This window comes from Rhincodon typus, unplaced genomic scaffold (assembly GCF_021869965.1).
Source record: "Rhincodon typus isolate 14 unplaced genomic scaffold, sRhiTyp1.1 hic_rhity00000615, whole genome shotgun sequence".
In the NCBI taxonomy this organism is placed as follows: Eukaryota; Metazoa; Chordata; class Chondrichthyes; order Orectolobiformes; family Rhincodontidae; genus Rhincodon; species Rhincodon typus.
In genome coordinates this window covers 6,294-30,471 of record NW_025966253.1, presented here as the reverse complement: position 1 = coordinate 30,471, position 24,178 = coordinate 6,294, and the positions used below count along the sequence as shown (strand labels likewise).

General features: G+C 39.0%; 1 long non-coding RNA gene across 1 annotated transcript in view; it reads left to right on the top strand.

The window, feature by feature from the left end:
• Positions 1-22,462, top strand: part of LOC125488376 — a 41,326-nt gene extending 18,864 nt beyond the window's left edge. The window contains exon 3 of the long non-coding RNA XR_007266291.1: positions 22,400-22,462. This is a non-coding gene — a long non-coding RNA (uncharacterized LOC125488376). The remainder of the gene's footprint in view (positions 1-22,399) is intronic.
• The last annotated feature ends 1,716 nt before the right edge of the window (positions 22,463-24,178 follow it).

The window sequence follows — 24,178 nt, the reverse complement described above, 5'->3', positions numbered from 1 at the left end:
TAAACTGGAGTGTAGTAAGCCAAGAACCTTAGAGGTTTATAAAATAATGAGGGCCATAGGTGAATGGCAGATATCTTTTCCCTAGGTGAGGTATTACAAGACTAGGGGGAATATTTTTAAGGGGAGAGGAGAAAGATTTAAAAAAAATACATGAGGGGCAATTTGTTTACACAGTGTTGTTTGTCTGCAGAATGAACTTCCAGAGGAAGTAGTGGATGTGCGTACAATTACAACGTTTAAAAGACATTTGGATACATACATGTATCGGAAAGGTTTGGAGGGATATGGGCCAGGATCAGGTGGGTGGTGCTAGTTTAGTTTGTAATTATGTTCAGCTTGGACTGAAGGGTCTGTTTCCGTGCTGTATGACTCTATAACACAATAGTCCTCTGCTGTATGATTCTACGGCTGGTCAATTTTAGCATGGAATTTCCAGTATAGGTGGAAGACAAATAAGATACAACACCAATTTTGTCACGATAATTACAAATCACATTCAGGACCAAATGTAGTTTCATCCCATCTTCAATTCTACTGATCTGATTGTTGAAGGGGGAGAAACTTGATAACAGGGGTTTAGGCCAGCTGATAGGAAGAAAATGTGGTATAGTAAAAGAATATGGTACAGAAAAAGTCAAAATCAGTTAAAATATCAGGGAAATACGGATGGAGAAAAATTCGGAGCATGAAATTGGATAGACACAAAGAAATAGAAAAAGAAAGAAGGGCACACACACACATGCACGCAGACAGAGTATGCGTTCCCAACACTAACGGTGGCTGCTGAGAACCTGCACATGCATAGGTGCCCCTTCCCTGTCACATCAGTCAGCCATGAGTGGGCCTGTATTGCCAGAAAGCGTCTGGTGTATGCACAGGTGGTGTCACGAAATCAGTGTGAGATGAAGTCCCCTGGTGCAAACGTGTACAGCATTCAAACAAGGCCTTTTCTGAGTGGATGTCATTGTTGAAAAATAGCATATACGTTGAAGTTGTACTGGTGCATGCACCCTTTGATGTTCCATCAATTGATTCTAATGTTTGAAAATTCATGAGACCCATACCTAATTTTTTTTTTGTCTGATCTTCTCCGCTGGCAGGTGTACTTCTGTGCTGGAAATGCGGATTGGTGCAATGAGTTCTACAATGTGTTGGACAATGAAAGTACCAATCTCACTCTAAAATAATTTGTCAAAATCCAGATGTATACCTAAACCTCCATTTAATGAGGAAAGCGTTCTGTTTTTGAAAGAGTAGTTCAAAGATCTGCCAGAAATTTTGCTCTGTATATAGAGTCATAGAGATCTACAGCATAGAAAATGGCCTTCAGCCTGTCATATCTGTGCCAGTCAAAAACCACCTAACTATTCTAATCCCATTTTCCGCACTTTGCCTTGTATGCCTTGACATCACAGATGCAAGTTTAAATACTTTAATATCTGAAGATAAAATCTAATCAAACATATTATGTTGTGGCAGTTGTTTTTGGCTGAGTGATTTACGTTGAGCTTTAGATATCAGCATAATGATGCACTATAAGGTGTTACAATGTACAGGAGTCCACAGTAAATTATCAGCTTTGCCCAGTGGTAGCTTTCTTCTACCATCAAATCATATGGGTTCAAGCCCATTCCTGTACTGTATTGAAGAAGTGCTCCATTGTTAGGTGTGTCATATTTTCACTGAGACACTAAACCTTGTCAGCCTGCCTAACTGAATATAAATGATCACATCAGTGTGCAGAAAATTGTAGCAAAGTTCTTCAGGTAACCTGACCAGATATTTTTCTTTCAATCAACATCTTCAAAATTAGATAACCTGAACATTTATCATATTTCTCTGGTGGGATCTTGCTGGGTGTACAAACCGGCTGCATAGTTTGCTCAAAAATGTAAATTGCTGTTCTTAAGAGCTCTGAATAGTGCTAAATACCTTTTTTCTTTACAGTCATGCTTTTTAATGTGTCATGGCTAACTTAAGCATATTTAATTTGCTAGTTTGGTGAGGGGAAAAAAAATCCCCAAGACTGACAGCCTGAAACTTGGGCAGCTTGAACTTTGCCACTTGCCATATTAAGCAGAAGCTATTGCGCTCATATGGTAATTATTTTTGTATTCTTCCTAAAAATTGTGCCCTTTTCTCATCAAGTTTTATGAAGGTACCTGTATGAAAACATATATTAAGATTTTCAGATGTTGCAGTTTGGAATACATATTAAACGACCATGACGAACTGGAATATGGAACTGTGTGGACATTCTAAATTGAGATGTTTTTGATGGACTTGTGATTTCTGGGAGTTCTGCTCATTCATTACTAAAGGGTCAAAAGTTGAAGTGTATTGTGGTTTGCCTACATCTACAAACAAAAATCGATGGACTTTGTGAAAAGAATGCAAGCCTAAGCTTTTAAGAAAGATGAAATGTGTTTTATGGCTTATAATTGTTGGACACAGTATTATAGGAGGCTGTATGCTGAAGATTGTCCATCAACAGCCTCTGAACTGAAGTTAATTTTAGGTAGGGGGACAAACCTCCATGAAACTGGCAGCAAAAATAAAGATCTGCACAGATCTCTTTCAGTAAAGTATTTTCTGGGAACCTTTCCACCTGAAGTCTGATACGAAGAGCTCCATGATTCTGCACCTGTCAGTGTTGTAATCTCAATGACAGGAAATTGACTGCCCTGTGATAAGTCTTCCCTTTTCCATACTCCTTTGAATTTGGACCTTTGACCCATTGGGTCTTTCCCACCACTGCCACCACCACACACACAAACACGCACACGCCACCACCACCACCACCACCACCACCCCCACCACACCCCCCCCCCCCCCCCCCCCCCCCCCCGCCTCCTTCCTGCTCCCCTGATGCTGCTCGGCCTGCAGTATTCATCCAGCTCTACACCTTGTTATCTCAGATTCTCCAGCATCTGCAGTTCCTACTATCTCTGAAACAGTTGTAACCCCACTGCAAAGCCAGCCTTCCTGCTCCTCTGATGCTGCTTGGCCTGCTGTGTTCATCCAGCTCTACACCTTGTTATCTCATAAAAAAAAATGACCATTTTGATTTATTAAAATAAAACATTAAAACTTTGGTACTTGTCATAGAGTATTGGGGTTTGATTATTGGTGCACCCATCCCTTTAATATTGTAATAATGCTCAATCTGGTCCTATTTCCTTTGTTTATTCTTACATTCTTGATTTGTGCTGTCGTTGTTTTACTCCAGGTAGAACTATTGGTCTGTATGTGAGGGCAAAAAAATGTCATTAGCCTGAGCTGATGTCAGCTATTTATTATTCGATAGTCCTAAAGTTACAGCACTGATGGAAAGGTCAGTGTCACTTTTAGTAGCTAATTTGATGTGTGGATATTAGCATTGCTCTGAGCCTTTATTAAGCCATTTTAAATTAAAAATACATTTCAATCTATAAAATGACCGCAATAGAGTGACAAAAAAATCTCATTATACATGCTTGTTCATTTGTTAACTTAGAACCTGACCTTGAACTCAATGTTAAATATTGCGCTGTGAGGAGATGCTTTGCATGCTTGCTACTGTCATATTCAGTGTGTACACTGCTGGTGTGGAATGTCTGTCTGAAGTTTCTAGCTTTACAAACTGTTTGTTGAGAAAGGGGCATTTGCACAATTTCAAAAGTCCTTATTGACTAACCATACAATGAAATCGTCCTCTTTACAAAATGTAACACAACTGAGAATATGAATGGCTTTGGACAAGTTTTCTGTTTGGCAAAAGGTGATGAATGTATGGTGAAATTTCAGATTCAGCTAAGTTTTTTTTGGCATAGAGATGAGGTCATGTCAGATGAATCAAGAAGTGCTGAACTAAAATAGCTTCATTGCCAGTGTAACTTTTGACGTATTGTTCTCAGATGACAATGTTAAGTGCAAAGGTCATTTGAATTATAAAGAAAGTGCTTATGTGGAAAAGTGAGGGCCTTTGATCCTTGTGTAATAGCTCCAGTATGGTTTGATATTTTCTTGATATCATGACTTACTGTCACTAGATGACCAATGTATTTCTGTATTTTCCACACTCCCACCAATGCCTTCACTGACTCTTCTTCCCTGTCCTCCAAACCACCCAGAAAGTTCCCTGAATCATCCATTGCAATTTCAGCATGTGCAGCTCCAATATCAGCCTGCAAAGTGTTCATTTTGTTGTGAATGAAACTTGTTCTCTACGACGAGATCAAGGAAATGTAAATCAACATTGTAGAATTGATCAGTAAATTGACTTCTTGCTCCCCCTTTGCTGAATGCCCCAACCTGTCATTATATCCTCTGACCAAGCTACTTTGTAGAATTGCTGGCATCTTTTCAGGATGATGCATTTTACAGTGTTTCCAAGTCAAACAAGTCACCGTAAATCTCTCCTTTCAACCTTTCTTTGAGCCTTTTCTGACCACCAGGTACGTTCCTCGATGTAGTTGTCCCTACATCAAATGTGGTACATAGGAAGATGGTTGTGGTTGTTGGAGGTCAATCATCTCAGTTCCAGGGCATCTCTGCAGCAATTCCTCAGGGTAGTGTCCTAAGCCCAACTATCTCCAGCTGCTTCATCAATGATCTTCCCTTCATCATAAGGTCAGAAGTGGGTTCATTTGCCGATGGTGCTGAACGTCGTGCAATAATTTGCAACTCCTCAGATACTGAAGCAGCCGATGTTTAGATGCAATAAGACCTGAACAACATTTTAGGCTTGGCTGACAAGTGGCAAGTAACATGCGCGCCACACAAATGCCAGGTAATGACCATCTCCACTAAGAGACAATCTAACTACCAGCCTTTGACATCCAATGGTGTTACCATCATGGAATTCTCCCACTGTCAACATCCTTGGGGTTACCATTGACCAGAAACTCAACTAGACTCGCCATATAAATGGCTACAAGAGCAGGTCAGAGGCTAGGAGATGCTGCAGTGGGTAACTCCCCATCTAACTCCTCACTTGCTTGGATTAATGTAGCTCCAACAACATTCAAGAAGCTTGACACCATCCAGGACAAAGCTGCATGAATGATTGGCACCACCTCCACAAATAGCCATTCCCTCCACCACTGACCCTCGGTAGCAACAGAGTGTACCCATCTATAAGATTCACTGTAGCAGATTCTTAGACAACACCTTCAAAATCCAGAGCGATTTCTATCTGGAAGAATAAGGACAGCAGATACATGGGAACACCACCATCCGCAGGCTCCCCTCCAAGCAACTCAGGATCCTGACTTGGAAATATATCTCTGTTCTTTCAGTATCATTGGGTCAAAATCCTGCAATTCCCTCCCGAAGGGCCTTGTGTGTCAACCTTCGGTATGTGGGCTACAACAGTTCAAAAAGGCAGCTCAGCACCACCACCTCAAAGACAACTAGGGATGGGCAATAAGTACTAGCCTAGCCAGCAATACTCATGTCCCACAAATGAATTTTTTAAAAAGTCTGGGATTCTGCATGAAACAACTCTATTTACATTAGAGATAGTAAGAACTGCCTTCAGCTGAAGAAGGGTCCTGACCCGAAATGTCAGCTTTTGTGTTCCTCCAGCTCCACGTGGTGTTATCTCTATTTACATTAGCATTTTATTCCCTTTTTCATTTCTAAGACTTATTTGTTGAGCTCACGTCTCTTTAATTCTCAATTGTTTTTGTCAGTAAACATTTGCACTCTTCATGTCATCAGTACCAGTGACTTTGAGAGCTCTCTCATGACAGGGCTGTGCTGATACTTTATCCAAATCCAATGTCTTTCCTTTGTGTTGCATCCAGTTAGTGCAGGTGTTGTGTATTCTTTTCAGCACCTCATTGTCTTCCATGACTTTTTCCTTCCCTACTAACTTTTGGTCTCCAGGTTTAATGCAGAGCTACGTCTTTGGTATTTATTTCCTTCATTTTACATGCTTTTACTGGGAAATATCCAAAATCATGGTGTCAGTTACAACATTGAAGCTAATATGTTTTGTTGTTCTCAAACTGCCTCTCCAACTTTAAGACTGGGATGTGTCAAAATTTCCTTAGGCTTGATGCAGTGTCATTTTCTTTTGTTTCCACTAATATCCAAATACCTCTGAGTGTAATCAAGGCGATTGAGTACTTAGAGATTTAAGCGAATATTAAGAGATGATCAAGATGGTGAGTTGAAAGATTTCAAATGGAATTTTCTATCTAGGGTAAAACCTCCGTACACCGTACCTGCTCCGTTTCACATGATTCTGCAATCTGTTGTGAGAGCCAGGACACACAGGCATCTAGTAATTTTAGAAGAAAAATAAATTAAAAATCCCCCCCCCCGAGCAAGTTCCAAAAGACTGTGACAACTGAATGAGAGCACTCCCAGTGAACAAGCTGCCCTCTATATGGTGTTACATTTGCCATCCTTTAGAACTTGTCTAGTTCCTGAGTTTTGTTGGAGATAATCCATACTCATTGCACTTGCTGCCATGCAGGGCTACTGACTGAGCAAGTAGTAATTTACTGAGGTGATTCTAGGCTTGTGTTCATTTCTCAGCTGCTCAAACATTAATATGTCCAGCTTTAAGAAAAAATATGTAATGCCCATAACTGTTGGGGGAAAAAGCATGGGCATTCCATGTGTGCATGTGGACAGTAGCATATCAACTATTGACAGCTGCTTGTGCATCATGTGCTCCACATGCCTCCCCTACCTGTGGTGCACTATGCTCTGCCCACTAAATTAAACTGGCAATCATTTTGTGCACAGCACATTTCCATGGCTAGAGTGAGGAGTGTTTAAAAATTGCAGTTATCGCAATCTTTCTTGAAACTAGTTGCATGGCAGAGATCAGAAGAGTCATATCTGGACGTAAACAGAGGGCCTTGTGCTTTATTCTAGATACCTTGTTTCAAATGGATCAAAAGTTGTAATAACTGGTAGCCTCAGTACTTGAGTGTTACAAAAACATTTTAAGATGTGTAATGAATTGCCTAAGCAGAGTTTGATGCACTACTTAGAATGATCAATCAAAATAATCCAGACAAAAACTGTAAATGTAAAACCAAAAAGCAAATTCTTGAATATATTTGAACATATGATCACAGATGGTAAAGTCAGCATGTAATCAACTGTAGAGATCTTTAAACTTGAAACTCCTCCTGACTTCACAAAAGGTCCATATACTTGAACGTAAGTTTCTGGGAATGTTTTCCTACATCCTAGGTGCTTTATAAATATAAGTTGTATTTTATATAGCAAAAATATCTGGCAAGTGACTAGATGTTCTTGCCTTTGGTGTAGAGTAGTGATTCCAGTGCTTTATCCCAAATTTGATTTCCAATTTGTGAATTGATGAAATTCCTAAATTATTGTTCCCTCTGCCATATGAAGATGTACAGCAGTGGTAACTCTATTAACACCTCTTTTACTGGTGCTGGCACAAATTTGCAGGACTTGTAATTCTACAATTCAGATGCTATTTCAAAGAATCAAAACCCAGAGTATTTAATTCAGCTTCACTGGATCTCTCTATTGTGCAAGGAATTGAATTCACAATGATGCAGGCTGCTTTGCTGTTTCTGTAGATGAATCATTTTTAACAGCTGAAATTATTTTAAAATGCTGAAGAATGTCTTCTCATTTCCTTTCACTACCTGAATACCACAGAACATTGGACACAGTAATTTAGTCTGTCTCTTGTGTTCTTCAGGTGGAGAGGGAAAGTGCAGGATAATTGGACCAGGGCATGCAGCTGTAATTCAATCCCCATCTTTTAAAGAAAAACATTTTTATTAAAACACTTCTGAACAATGTTGACATACAGATTGTATAACTCTTGTTGGAGATGGTGCTACAGCACCAGCTAGGCAAGGGTATAATTGTACTATGATAAGTTCATATAAGCATTTTAAATAGAAGCATATGAATTTTATTTTATATTTTATTTTAATGTATTGATAAAATTTCAACATCAATTTAACTGAAACATGCAAGCATTTCAAAGCTTGGCTTGGAAATCTCAATACATTTTCTTCTGATCATTGCTGTGTCTAAAGTTTGGTAATTAATCCCCTTTGCCCTTGGCCCTTTGTAGTGTTGTTCCACTGTGGTATTTGGATGTAAAATTACAGGTTAAAGTTACCACTTAAGAAAGTATCATTGATTCAGAGAACAGTAAACAACAAATGAGTTTTACTGTTCATGCAATACACTTATAAATATGCTCTTGAATAGGTAGCAATGCATAAGAGAGTTCCCTGGACAAGATTTAATTAAGTTACACTTAGAGTCATACAGCACGGAAACAGACCCTTCAATCTAACCAGTCCACACCGACCACGTTTGCAAACTAAATTAGTCCCACCCATCTGCACTTGCCCCATATCCCACCAAACCTTTCCTATTCATGAGCTTATCCAAATGTCTTTTAAATGTTGTAACCGTACCTGCATCCACCATTTTCTTTGGTAGTTCATTGCACACACTAACCAATCTCTGTTTAAAAAAAAAAGTTGCCCCTCATGTACTTTTTTCCTCTCACCTTAAAAATATACCCCCTAATTTTGAACTCCGCCACCTTAGGGCAAAGACTGTTGTCATTCACTTTATGTATGCCCCTCATTTTATTTTATAAGCCCTCATAATTTTATAAGGTCACCCATCAACCTCCTACACTCCAGTGGAAAACAGTCCCAGCCTGTCCACTCTACTTTTATATCTCAGACCTTCCATTCCTGGCAACATCCTGGTAAATCTTTTCGGAAACCTCTCCAGTTTAATAATATCCTTCTTATAATAGGGCGATCAGAACTGCACAAAGTACTCCAGAAGAGGCTTCACCAATGCCCTGTACAATCCCAACAAGACTATACTTAAAGGTCTGAGCAATGAAGGCAAGCGTGCTAAATGCCGTACTATTCATCCTGTCTACCTGTGACGCAAATTTCAAAGAATTATGTGCCTGAACCCGTGGGTCTCTCTGTTCTTCAAGACTATCCCAGGGCCCTACCATTAATTGGTAGTTCTGTCCTTGTTTGTATTACCAAAATGCAATACCTCATATTTATCCAAATTAAACTCCATCTGCCACTTCTCGGCTTATCAACCCAATTGATCAAGACCTCCTTGTAATCTTAGATAACCTTCATCACTGTCTAATATACCACCAATTTTGGTGTCATCTGCAAATTCACTAACCATGCCTGCTATATTCTCGTCCAAATCACTTGTATAAATGACAAACAAAATTGGACCCGGTACCAATGCCTATGGGACACTGCTGGTCACAGGCCTCCAGTTCGAAAAAATACCCTCCACTTCCACCCTTTGTCTCCTGCTATAAAGCCAATTTTTATTTCATTTAGCAAGCTTACCAAGTCCCATGTGATCTAACTCTACTAATTAGACAACCATGTGGAACCTTTAAAAGACTTTACTAAAGTCCAAGTAAACAATGTCTACTGCTCTGCCCTCCTCAGTCTTTTTGGTTATTTCGTTAAAAAAAGCTCATTCAAGTTTGTGAGACATGATTTTCCTAGCACAAAACCATGCTGACTACCCCTAATCAATCCTTGCCTCTCCAAATGCATGTAAATCCTATCTTTTCAGAATCACCTCCAACAACTTACCCACCACTTATTACGGACTCTCATAGTTTCCAGGGTCCTCCTTACAGCCTTTCTTAAACAATGACACAACAATAGCCACCCTCTAGTCCTCCACTACTTCACCCCTGTTTATAGTTTGGAATACAGTGGTACCTAATTTGGTTATCCTGGACAGTTAGAGGGAAGGTCAGAGGACAAACCAACCCTTTGTATGTTTTATGCACTTATTCTCTGTGCAGAACTGAGACAAGCAGCTGAGATGTTAAGATGATCCATGTGGGATCCCTTCTTTCTTTTTCTTTCCAACCCACCTTACCCTGCTGCTGACTCTGATAAGCCAGCAGAGCATTTTTTTTAAAGAATTCAATGAAGCACACCAATCAGTTGTCAGCATCTTTTAAATTTGAAGCATCAGTACCACCAGAGGAAAGGCACGACAACCAAATTCAACCTGAAGCCAGCTGGGTCACCAAAATATAGATTCTATATTCATTTCACATTTTTGGGACTCTATTTTGACCGACCTAGCTTCCCAACTGTAATTTCTATTTTTATGTGTGAACTTACCGTGTTTGTGGATTTTTTAAATTTTACTTCAGTTTAATTATAATAAAACTAACCTCTGTCAAAATCAGAAAACCTGTCTGATTATGTTTATGATCACAACACGTAAATGGTAAAATACTGACTAAATTGACAAGTAGTCCTTTTTCAGAGAACAAAAATGTCTGTTGCTGTCCAATGAGGAGATGGAAGACAAGGTAGCCATATGAACCCTCTTCATCTGATTGTAATAAATGTAATGATGGCACGGCATCCAGATGGTAGTTACATTGTTTAACTATGCTAGTCTGTATACCTGGGCATAATTGCCCATGACTTGCTTTACAAGCTACTCGCGTCATCATGTGCTTACTTATATTGGAATAGATTAGAGTTCTCGTAATGTTTTTATTTTCTTTTTAAGTGATTGATATCAGAATGTTCTTCCTACATGAGGACAAAATGTACATCGCAGCTTGTTCAGAAAGCTCTGTCAGTATTGTGTCCCAGTGTAGATTTGAAACTTAAGAAGTAACAGAAACCTGGCCAAAAGACATGCCCCAATGCCTCTGCAGTTTGCATGTAGCTGTTTTCTTTTTAAAAAAAATCTTGTTGCAGTGGGTCTTTTTTAAAATTGCATCTTTTGTTAACTTTCCTGCAGGTTGAAGTGACCTGTTGTCCTCATCACTCCTAACCAAATTATGGGTTGGGAAGAGATGTTATTTTGTTCAGTCTGTATTCAAATGTTTAGCAAAACAAATGTAATGTCAACTGTACTTCTCGAGGATATATCACTGTTATAGTACTTCCTAATTATGCTCCATTTCCCTTTGTTTGGTGGCATCATCCAAGTCCATACAATAATGACATTTCCAAAAATATACTAAGCTGCAGCACTGTGGTATTTTTAGACAGTAGGATAAGGTGACCATTCTGAATGTAAAGTGGTAGGTGTTGAAGACTTCATTGCACATTGTTTGGTGGGAGTAATTGAGTAAGGTATAAAAGATCTTCTAAACGTGTCAAAAGTGGGGTGGATGAATAAGTTTTAGGTGACTAACTTTAGGAGTGCGAGAGGGAAGAGTGATCAATGAAGTGCATGTCAGTTCAAGAAGGACAAGGGGAAGTACTGGACATTCCCAGTTTTCCTTATGTTGTCAGCTCCAAAATAAACTTAAAAATTATTAGGGATGGTACTTTATAAAAACTGAAAATTATTATACTTTGTGGCTCAATGAAACCAGTTTTGGGAATTTGGCCTTCCTTGCAAGTTGACGACTGATACCAGCACTTTGATATGCTTGCCTAAAGAAACCTTGAAAATAATGTTTGATTCTGTCCAATTTCATATTACCTTAGTCTTATCCAATCTCAACCATGCTTACAATGCTGTCTTAGGAATTTTCTGGTCAGTCACGTGATGGAAATAAATTTGGACCTTCTAATTTACTCCAGACTACTCCAGACTACAAATTGCCACAACATCATGGAGTTTTTGGAGGGGACCCAGTTGGCTCTGAGACATGTTTTAAATCTCCATTCCAGCTGGGTAGGATTCAGGACCTGCCTCTTTGACCTACCTGCTAGTGAAAATTGAGATGTGCTGTTCTGCTTTTGTGCTCACCTGAACTAGAGTGTCCAACTTCACTGGCTTCTCGCTTACCTCAGCCTATCTCCTGTATAAACTCTTGGGTGCCTTCAGACTTCCCTTGTTACTCTGTCACCCTTCAATAAATTTCAGCTCGTTGAAAACTCTGCAGTCCATCAAACTAATTTACTGACTTGCTGCATCTGTTCTCTTTGACCAACATTGGGCTACTGCAGACCACAGCTTTGACCTAATATTCAGATTAATCCCTTCTTTCCCTTACTTCAATCACTTTAAAAGTAGCTCTGTCTTTATTTGTGTATGGGACAGTGAGGGGCAAGTGTTTCTGGATTTGGTGCTGGAGAGCTTCAAGAAAAGGTGCATTGTTGGACCTAGTTCTTGGAAACGAGGTGAGCCAAATGCTCCAAGTATCAGTTGGCAGAGCATTTTGTGACAGTTGTATCATAATGTTCAGGATGATATTGGAGAATGATGTTCAATAATCCAGAGTGGGCCAAGACCAAAGCTCAACAGGATTGACTAGAACAAGAGTTTGGCACGATAAACAAAAACAATAACTGTACAATAGGCTACCTTCAAAAAGATGGTGGTTTGGGTCCTATCAAGATATACTCCCTCAAATGGGAAAAGTAGAACAAACAAATGCAGAGTCCCCTGGATGACAAAGAAGATAGAAATTAAGATAAAGAAGAAAATTTGTGCTCGTAACAAGTGTAAAGCAGAAAATAAAATTGAGAACCAAAAGTAATATTAAAGGTTCAGAGGGGAGGTGAAAAAGCAAATAAGAGAAGCCAAAAAAGGATTTTGATAAAAGACTGGAAGTCAACGTAAAGTGTCTCCTGAGGTGTTCAATGACCATATAAATCGTAAACAGTGGTAAAAGGAGGGGTAAGGCTGACAAAGGATCAGAACGGGGATTTACAACTGGAGGTGGGGGCACAGGTAAGCTGATAAATGTTCTTTGCATCTGCCATAGCGAAGGAAGATGCTACTGCCCAGGTCATGTTGTCAGAGGAGAGAACTCGGTCACAAGAAGGTTCAAAATTGGTGGGGAAAAGTGTTGGAAAGACAGTCGGTACTTGAATTTGACAAAGGACTGGAAGAGATGCGTCCAAGGATTTTGAAGGAAGAGAGATTGGGTATTGCAGGGGCACTGCCAAATATTTAAATCTTCCCAACACTTATGGGAGGTGCCAGAAGACTGGAATACTGCAAACATTGTGGCCTGTTTAAGAAACGTTGTAAGGATAAGCTCAGCAATTACAGACCAGTCAGTTTACCTTCAGTGATGGGAAAGCTTCTCATGCCAAATATTTGGGATAGAATTGGTAGCTACATGGGAAAAAGATGGGTTTATTTGGAAGAGTCAAAGTGGATTTCTAAAGGGGAAATTGTGTTAACTTGCTGAAAGTTTTTGAAGAGGTAACGGGCTCTATGACGAAAACACTGTTAGTGTTGGTATACGTGGATTTTCAGAAAGTGCCGTACAGACTTGAGGAAAATTATATGTCATGGAATAAAAGGGTCAGTAGCACCATGGATACAAAATTGGCTGAGTGATAGGAAACTGAGTAATGGGCAATGGATACTTTTTAGGCTGGAGGAGGAGTTATGCAGCATTTCCCCAAGCGTCGGCATTGGCACTCTTGCTTTTCCAAATACATATTAATAATCTAGATCTTGGTGTGCAGGGAACAATTTCGAAGTTTGCTGATGATACAAAACTTGAAAGAAGTGTGAACTGTGAGGAGAGCAGTAGAATACCAGCATCACATTATTGATGGAGTGCGCAGCGAGGTAGCAGGTGAAGTTCAATGTAATGATGTGTGAGGTGATGCATTTTGGTAGGAAGAACATTGATTTTAAGGGGGTGCAAGAGCCAAGGGACCTGGATGTATTTGTTCGCAGATCATTCAAAGTGGCAGGGTCGGTAGGGAGTAGAATTAATAAAAACTGCGTGCTTGGTTTTATTAATAAGGACATTTAAGGACAAGAGCAAGGAGGGATGTTAAACTTGTACAAGACACTTGTTAGATCTCAGTTGGAATATTGTGTATAGTTCAGGGCACCACATTATAGGAAGGATGTGAACACTGAAGAGTGTGCAGTGTGGTTTACAAGAATGGCTCCAGGGATGAGGAACTTCAGTCATGAAGATAGATTGAAGAGAAGAAGGCAAAGAGGAGACCTGATACAGACTGTCAAATAATGAACAGACCGGATACAATAGATAGGGAGAAGCTGTCCTTTTATCTACTCCCTTATCACCCTGCAAATTACCAAAATGCATCCTCCAGACAAATCAACGATATTCTTGTACATCTTCAGCATAGTATACTCTGTTCACAATGCACCTTTCTATACTGGGATGTCTACATGTGAGTTGGGTGACCACTTTGCATCTCCATTTATGATCCTAATCTTTGGTGCCCAATGGCTACTCTGCTTTAAGCCTCGAGTGTTTTAACGAAGCTTAATATCAACGCCAAGAGCAATGCCGCATCTATTGAAAAACCCTTCTGGATTCAACAGTTTCAGATCCGAAGCTCTGCTCTAAGTCATTCTACTTTTCCAATAACACTTTCGCTGGACCCATCATTATTTGTTCCATTGCCACCATCATTGGCCTTGCTGTATCACCCCTTTTGCCATTTAATCTTTCCTGCCTTTTACCATGTCATAGTTCTTTTTCCTGCTCTGCCCAAGTTTACCTACCACTGAATTTGCTTAAAACTTGTTGTATCTCTAAGACTTTGCAGAGATAATGATGGTTAATAACCCAAGATGCTAACTTCTCACATGCTGCCTGAACTACTGAATATTTTCAGTATTTTAGTTCTTATTACACCATTAATGGCCATTTATTGTTTAGCAATCAACGTATCAGTGGCTAATCTGTTTGTATTTTGAATTCCACATTCCCATCTACTCCTGATTAACTTTTGATGCCTGTGCATAACAGATGTATCTACATTTCCTTGAAAAATATTGAATAGCTGGCTTCTACAACCTTCTGAAGCAAAGAGTACCAAAGTCTCGCAACCCGCTGAGGAGGGAAAAAAAAATGCTCCTTATCTGTGCCCTAAAAGAGTGACCCCTTATTTTAAAAGCATTCCCTAGTTCTGAGTTCACTCACGTGAGAAAAAGTCCAATCATATCTAACTTGTCAAGACCTTTCGGGTCAATGAATCAATTGTTGATTGTCATCAAAACCCATCTAGTTTACTTATCGCTTTTAGGAAAGGAATTCTGCCATCTTTTCCCGGCCAGGCCTACATTGGATCCAGAACATTATGGTTGACTCTTAACAGCTCTCTGCAATGACCCAGCTAGGCCACAGTTCAAGTGCAGTTAGGACTGAGCAGCAAATGCCAGCCTTGCCAGCGAAGCCAGCATCCCATGAATAAACAAAATCATATTCCCTTGAATACCTATTTGATTTCTCTTTGAAATCATTTATGAATTCTGCTTCTACCACTCATAGGCAATGAGTTCCAGTTCGCTTGCTATGTTCTTAAAAAGAAAAGTCACCTTCACTTGCCTCTTGCACCTCTTGTCCAAAACCTTGAATCTTTGTCTTTTAGTACTCTCGCCTTCACTTAATTGAAATAATCTTTCTTCACTCACCTCATCCAAGCCTTTATTCATGTTGTTAACTGAAGTTCGCATATTTTTAAAAAATTCATCTATGATATTTCAGCATAATTTCAGCAATTTAGTCCATTCATTTATTTCCCTGTATGTAAAATGACATTTGAAAAGGATGATCAATGCACTATACTTCCTAGTTTGTGAATGTCTACCTGTTTGCATATATTGCTTGATGATGTTACTATTGTTAGATGGCTGGCAATCCCCTTGACCTGTTAGGAAAACCTCTGAAGGCCTACATCATGATATACAAGGTATCACTCCGTATGAGACGGGTCGGCTGGACAAATTCAAACCCAAAATTTCAGCACATTCTTATGATTCTGAGTGTCCTATATTTGAAAAGTACAAATTTTAAAAGTTGAACGTTGAAACTCTCATGGCCACAGCGTCCATTTCACATGAATTTGACAGGTCTAGATTAGATCTTCTTCATTCTTTGTCTAGTGAAAACAAGAAGAGTCCACAAGTGTTTGTAATTTTGATTGTGACATTCATCTCAATATCTCTAATCATCCCTAGGAAAGGAGGCACATGTAGGACAGACCAAGAAAGGATGGCAGAATTCCTTTCCTAAAAGATGTTAGTAAACTAAATGGGTTTTTATGACAATCAACATTCTTTTCATGCTCCTGAATGGCCTTGACAAGATAGATATGAAGAGGATACTTTCTCGTGTAGGTGATTTTGCAACGTCTCTATCGGCAACTTTCTTCAAGATCTGCAGAGACTGTCAGTGTTTTGCCACTATTCACATATTCTGGGTCAATATTTCTGACATCATTAAAGATATTGAAGTGAATGTCTCAATTGAAGTTATGAAGTCTTTTGATTTGATTGATTTATTGTCACGTGTACCTAGGTGCAATGAAAAGCTTTGTCTACCAGCAGTACAGGCAGATCGTAGGATGAAAAATAAACTAGACAGAAGCATACAAATTACGTTGCATGGCATATGTGCGAGGCAACAACATCATTATTTGAATTTAGAGAGTCCATTGATCATAATAACAGCAGGGAGGAAGCTGTTCTTAAAGCTGCTGGCGCGTGTTCAATTTTCTGTATCTTCTGCCTGACAGAAGAGGTTGTAGGAGAGCATTGTCAGGGAGTGTTAGGTCTTTGAAGTTGGCAGCCTTTCTGTGCTAATGGACTGTATAAATGGAGTCCATGGATGGAAGTTTGGCTTCTGTGATGGTCTGGGCTGTACACACAGCCTTCTGTGGTTTCTTACGGTCCTGGACAGAGTAGTTGCCATACCAGGCCGTTATGCACCCGGACAGTATGCTTTCAATGGTGAGGGACCTTGCAGATATGCCAAATTTCCTGAGCCATCTGTGGAAGAAGAGGCATTGTTGTGCCTTCCTCTCAGCCTCTGGTCCATTGATGTAGTTGGGGGCGTGTTCTCCTCCCTTCTTTCTGAAGTCAATGATTATTTCTTTAGTTTTGCCAGCATTAAGAGAGAGGTTGTTCAAATTGCACCACGTCACCAAGCCCTCTATCTCCTTTCTGTATTTAGACCCGTCGTCGTTTGATATCCATCCCACCATGGTGGTCTAGTCAGCAAACTTGTAGGTGGCATTCATTCGGAATTTGGCAACACAGTAGGGTGCTGAGAACACATCCTTGGGCGTGCTCCAGTGTTGTGTTATCATGGAGGAGGTGCAGTTGTTTATCTTCACTGGAGTCTGTGGGTCAGGAAGCTGACGATCCAGTTGCAGAGGGCGGAACCATGACCTAGGTCTTGTAGTTTTGAGATCAGTCTGGAGGGGATAATGGAGTTGAAGGCGGAACTATAGTTGATGGGCAGGAGTCTGAGGTAGGTATCTTTGTTGTCCAGGTAATCCAGGGATGAGTGCAGGGCTAGGGAAATGGCGTCCGCTGTGGACCTCTTACATCTTGTGGACTCTTCTGGTTTTCACTAGGACCAAGAATGATGAAGATTAATCCAGACCTGTAAAATTCAAGTGAAATGGACAATGTGGATGTGAGTGTTTCAATTTTTAAGCTTTGTCCTTTTGAACATTAGAATGCTCAGAATCATCATAACATTCAGAGATTTTGGACTTGAGTTTATCCAGCTAGTATGCTCCGTACAAGGGTGATGTCTTATATAGCACAATGTAGACTGTTCTTACTCTCCGGGGACAACATCTATGAGCAGCCAAACTTAGTTTTTTAAAAATCCTAAAGCAAATTGTGGAAGTGAAATCTAGAAAATGATTTCCTCGGCAGACATAATTGGTGGAGAAGATCAAACCAAAAAAACCTTCTGTTGAATCTACCACTGTTAGGAGGTGCTTTGTTTAAATATAAGGAAATGATCTCTAATTTTATGGAGTGATCCAACTGTTGCTGTATACAGTGAGACAAGAATTGCCCCCTTCAATGAAGTTCAGTGAGATATATCTGTGGTTTCAATGCACTAAAGTTAATATCAAACTTTCCTCTACAGTTAGAATATTACTGTGATTCAAAATCAAAATTCTTCTGGATGCAGCACATGGATTTGGATGGATTCACTCGTTGACAATTCCACCTTCTTTGAAGCCTTCTGTGAATGGTAGACAAAATATTTTCTCTTCAGAGAATGCATGATTCCTGTGCAATATGCAAAACAATAAAATCAGTTTCTTGTTTTTTTAGCACTCCATAAAGATCTCCCAAAGAAGCAAAATCTGGTCTTCCTTTCAGGATTCTGGAAATTTTGTATGCTTCCTATTTTAATTTTGGACTTTTTTCTTGTCCCTTGTTAGTCAATTCTGATCTTTTGAATGTTCTTATTAAAAGAAAAAATGACAAACTAGATCTGACAATGAGTTTAATGGCATAATTTGTGACATGTTGGTATTGAATATTTTTATTTCCTTGATCACTAGTCATAGAAAGTTGCAAAAGTAGTTTCATGTTTTAACAATGGTAAAAGGAACTGAATATCGCTGTTTTGAAGTGATGTATTGATAGCACTCTTTTTTTTTTTTGGCAAAATAATATCATCTAGGTTGGGTTAGTAAATGTGGTGTTGGCAGGCCGAGTTGCATCATCTATGTGGATTTGTTCTGTTTAAAAATAGCACTGACCTGATTTGTTGTATCATTCAACGTCCAAAAAGGGAAAATCATTGCTTTTACACCCAATCAGCAGTATTGATGAACTAAGATCATTTTTTAAAAAAAATGTGCTGCAATGAAAAGATTTGGAAGCCACAGAGTATGTACATTCTCAGTTTTAATGCGGGTAAGACAGTATAATATATGGAAACCAAATACTACAGAGATTGAAAACATTGCTTTTTTGCATCTAATAAGTGGGCTTCGATAGATCCCCAACTGATCGGTAAAGTCTTTCAAAATAGATTATTCAAGATCAGTTAAAGTTGGTTTGGCTTTCCTCCCACATGTGAGTGCAGTTAGCCACTTCTTGCACCACCTGTAGCAGCCCTTATGATAAATGGTCCAATTCCCTTTGGTCAACAATTTTTGTAGGTCTGTCATTTTACCATCAGAACATCAAACTCCTTTAATCTCCTGCTAACTGGACAAGTTGGTGCCTCAGCATATTTGTGTCACAATGCCATGCGTTGATCCAGGCCACCGATGAAACTGGATTGTGAGGCAACGAGTGCTTCGTTCTGACTTCAGAAGAAAATAGCTGGTCACACCAAGTGTGCTTTTTGACTGCTGCTTTGTTTTTCTCCAATCATTCCCCAGGCTAGGGTCTACCCTAAGTGGAGAAATACTCCTTTCTTATCACTTCTACTCTGAACCTTCTCTCCTGATATAACCATGCCCAGCTACTAGTAAAGATTTACTGAGCAGACAGTCTGCCGTAGGTAAATTACAGCGCATTGTACTGAAAGGATTGTTTTTACGGGAAACACACCTATAATACATGAAATTGCATGGTAATTCTGAGATTGGCAACTAGCACACTGAGAATAAGGTTCACTTTGTGCCTAACCTAACTGGAAGGAATGTTTGCTGCAATAGTGCAGAATGGTTAAATGTTTTGTTTTGACATTCAAAGCACACTGCAATAACACTTCATGTTTTTCAAGGCATTGCTTTGAAAACATGTAACTCTTGTCTTCTCTAGCTGATATCTATCTTACCCCTGTGAAGATCTAGAGATGAACATAATGATGAATATGTACAGGCTATTGAGTGAAGTGTGCATTCAGTCTACCCTGATCCTTTCTTCTTTTGGTGTGAAACAGTGAGCATTGGATAGCAATTAAAATCAGGAAGCCTGTGACTGTTGGACAGTCTGGTAATTAGTGAATAGTCATAAGATTTTCATTGTTTAGATTTTGAAAGCACATTGATAACTCTGCAGCCACCTTCTTTGACTCTCTGGGATGTAGACTAACAGGTCCTGGGGACTTAACAACTTTCAGCCCCATTACTTTTTCCATTACAACCTTTTTGCTAATACTAATTTCATTCAACTCATGACTATGACATCAGATATTTATTGTCATTATGCGGTTGATCAGAACTTTTGATTGTACAGATTTTGGTATGTCCTCCAAATAGCTCAGCAGAGTTTCTCTGGGGGAAATGAGAGATACTGGTTGTCTTTGTGTAGATATTTTAGCATTTGCCTCATTTCCTCACTTGGAGATGAACATCAACCTATTTTGGCTTTTGGACTATTCATTCTCGAGAAATAATTACCAAGAGAATGTCTAATCTTCATTTCTTCTAAGTGATGCCTTACTGATAGAAGTGCAAAGTTATAGTGGTGACCAGATCTCCAGCAAAAGCAAAAACCTCATTTTATTGCTGTGACGTTTAAATTATGTTGCTACCAAGCTGTACAAACTTATACAGTAATACAAACAAATTACTGTATATCTGAAATAAAAACAAAGTGCTAAAGAAACACAGCAGGTCTGGCAGCAACTGTGGAGAGAAAAACAGAGTTAACGTTTTGAAACCAATGTGACTCCTCTTCAGAATTGAAGGGGGTTTGAAAGGAGATAGATTTTATGTTTAACAAGGGAGGAGTACGAAATGGAATAAATGGTAAAGGTGCCCCAGAACTCCAGGCAAAGCAGGTATTAATGTTAATAGAGAAGTGATATGGTTGGTGATGGTGTTAATAACAGAAAAATAGATCAGCTTCACTGAGAGCAAACTGATGCAAAAAAGACACCGGGGTGTTTGTGGTCTGAAAGTATTTAATTCAATGTTGAGTCCTGAAGGCTGTAGAGTGCATAAATGGGAAATGAACTACTGTTCTTCAAGCTTGTGTTGGGTTTCGCTGGAGCACTGTAGCAGGCGTAGCTGAGCAACATTAGCATGAGAGGAAAATGGCGTTTTGAAATGGCAAGCAACCAGAGGGCCATGGTCATTCTCATGGATAGAGGAGAGGTGTTCCACAAAGCGGTTCCCCAGTCTGCATTTGGTCTCGCCAGGATACGGAGACTGCATTGTGAACAGCAGATACATTGGACTAAATTAAAAGAAGTCCAAATAAATTACTGCTTCACCTTGAAATTGTTTGCAGAATAAAGAGAGAGGAGATAAAGGCCCAATGTTAAACTTTCTGCGATTACATTGGTGGGAGAGGTGTTGAAGTGTTTGGAGTGACATTGGAGTGTACCAGAGTGTTACGGAGAAAGTGGTCCCTGCAGAATGTTGACAAGGGAGGGGAAGATGTATTTGGTTGTGACATCCTGCTGGAGGTGGTAAAAATGACAACGGATCATCCTTCGAATATGGAGGCTGGTGGAGTGGAAACATATGAAATAAGAACAGAAGTGGACCATTCAGTCCCTCAAGCCTATTCTGTTTTTCAGTGAGATCATGGTTGATCTGTTGGTTCAAACTCTCCATTCCATTTACCCCCATTAACACTTGCGTTCCATGCCTAACAAGAATCTGTCTACCTCGTCTTAAAATATTCAATGACCTTGCCCACACTGCCTTCTGAGGCAGAGAGTTCCAAAGTCACACAGCCTTTGAGGGAAAAATAATCTCTACTCTGTTCTAAAAGGACAAACACCGATTTTAAATTCAATTTTCCCCAGTGCTGGGACCACCCACAAGAGGAAACATCCCTTCCACATCCATCTTTTCAAGAAAATGAGGACTAAGGATCCTTATGGCCATTATAAATTCTCCTGAATCTGTCTTTGATGGACTGGAATGCGCCTTAACCAAAGTTTTCCTTTTTATGCACTTTTAGAAGCTTTTACAGTCCATTTGTTTTCTGCTAGATTGCATTAAAATTCTTTTCTTTCCTTATCAGTGTCTCAGTCCTCTTTTGCTGTATTCTTTAAAATCTTCTAAATCCTCAGATTAATTACTGTTTTTGGTCACTTCATAAGCCTTTTCTTTTAACCTTCAACGTCCTTTCTCAGCCGCAGTTAACTCCTTTTTTGAGTTTTTGAACCTTAAAGGAATGTATAGTTGCTGTAAGCCTTGTAATATAATAATCATAATACTACTGTCCATTATCTGCAAGTAGGCATACACTAAAATGTATTTTCCCAGTCCAGCTCAACCAACCCTTGCCTCATGCCTGCATAATTTCCCTTATTCACATTTAACCCTTGCTTCAGATTGAACCTAACGTACACTCCAGAGACTCAAGTACCTAACCTAGGCTCCCGTTACAGTGCAATACTGAGTAGGTGCTACCTCATTAGAAACACCGTCTCTGGATAAGCCTTTGAATATCTGACAGTTTATGTTGATATAAAAGATTAAGTTAGTATTGGAAGCTATTCCCACTGTTCTGGTAACAGTGTTTCCTGTTGAACAATACCATTGAATGTAGATGACCTGTGGTTTATCCCTTAGCCCAGCAAGACCCCTCAAATTGGCTGCTGCAGCTGAGTACAACAATTACTATGTTCGAAAAGGAATTTATTTGTTGTGAACCACTTCGGGATGTGCTAAGGACATAAAAATGTATTGTGCAGATCTTTGTATTATACATTGCGAATCACAAAGTGATATTTATAAAATGCTAGTAAGTGTCAACTTATTTTGTCTACTTCATCCTGCAGATTAGTAGGGTGTCATTCATCTGAAGTGTTGGGCTGGAGAAGGAAGGATATAAAACGGTAAGCAGCAGAATTCTGAATCAGACTTGTACAATTGAAGCTGTAACTTGAATTCAGCTTACACATTTGCAATGTGTTTATACATGGAATACATACTGCTTAACGTAGTATGCCAAATATTCCATAAAAATAGATAAACCAGTTTAACATATATGTGATACAGATATTGGTACAAGAAAGGTCCTTCAATTAGTTTCTGAGACAACTTGAATGAATATTATGCATTAGCTCCCTTTTGCACACAATTCCATTAGTTGCATGTTAAAGGGTGAGGTAAAAAACATAGATATTCTTGGCTATAAAATGAGGAGAAGTTAGATAAGCTAAAAATCTTATTTCTTAACTACAGTGTTAATTCATTAAGGAAAATATGAACAGTCTGTGTCAAACTTTTTATGGATTGATAATGTGGCCAATTTTGTTTACAGTACATGTTACTTTATCTTAAGGATAAAGTTATAGCTATTTTCAATGTGGAAGTGCTCTGCTTTGCAGCACACCTGTGAATGGCATCATGCTTGTTTGTTACCATAAAGCTTACTACTTTGGTTTGATGTTGTGGTCTATATTAGACACCAGTGACTTTAAAGAAGAAATTCAGACTTCCGTTTATTAACCAAAAGAATTACACCACTAGCTTTTGTACTTTTTAAAAGAAACTTATTTTGCTGTGCAAGAGCTGAACAGAGCAAGTACTACTAGCTTTAACGCTATATTTTGAAAGCGCTCGTACTTCAAACCAGAAAATCTCAACAGAATACTTCCTGTTCTACTTTTATTTCCAGCCAAGAAATCCCCTATACTTGACATAATCTTGCTGGTTCCTTCACTTCTCCTGGATTCAAACCAAGGTGCACCACAGTTCTTGGGAAATGATTTTCCTCGTCTGTGCTATTTTCAGAGGCAGTACCCAATTATTTTTAGGGCTACTCATGAGATTTTCTTGAGAGCTACTTTTTGAATTTGGAAGGTTTTCCTGTTGATTTTTAGTGGCTTCAACTTTATTTTGACTAACTCTAGTGATATAGTTCAATAGTAACAACAACTTTTGTGTTTGCATTGACATATGAGGTCTTAGGGCTGTCAAGAAATGGAATTGTAGATTAACTGCATTAAAATCATCAGTAATTACCAGCCCTCTGTGAAGTTTAAAGCCACACTCAGCATTAATTCTTAAACACTGCATATTTAAATTGGTACACTGAAAGTGCAGCATGGATCTTGCTGCTGCTGGGCTTGCAGGCTTAGTTAAAGATTTATTACAGTTTTTTTTCCAGTTATTACAATTATTATATTTTACTAATGCAAGATTTTTATTCATTCTGTTTCAGTGACATTCAAAAAACCCATAAAAACAAAAATTTTTTAAACGGACTTTTTCTTAAATGAGCTTTTAAGAGTCTGCAGTGAACGGCTGAGGTTTTTTTATTTTAAATTCAGAAGCTAAAAAAAGTGTGTGTGTGTTTTAGAAGTTTTTTTTTTCACATTGCAAAGGTTTGTTTTGAAAAACCAAACAGCTTTTTTAAATAAAGAGTTGTGTTTTCATTTTGGCGAGTCCTACACGTGGTTGGCTCAGGAGATTTTTTTTTCTTCGAGGAATTTATTGAAGAGGAGTTTTTTATTCAGTCAATCAACTAAGTGGTTGATTTTATTTAAGTTTTATATGTTTGATATATGCATTTAATTTTTCAGTTTTAACATTATATTCTGTAGGTAATGAGG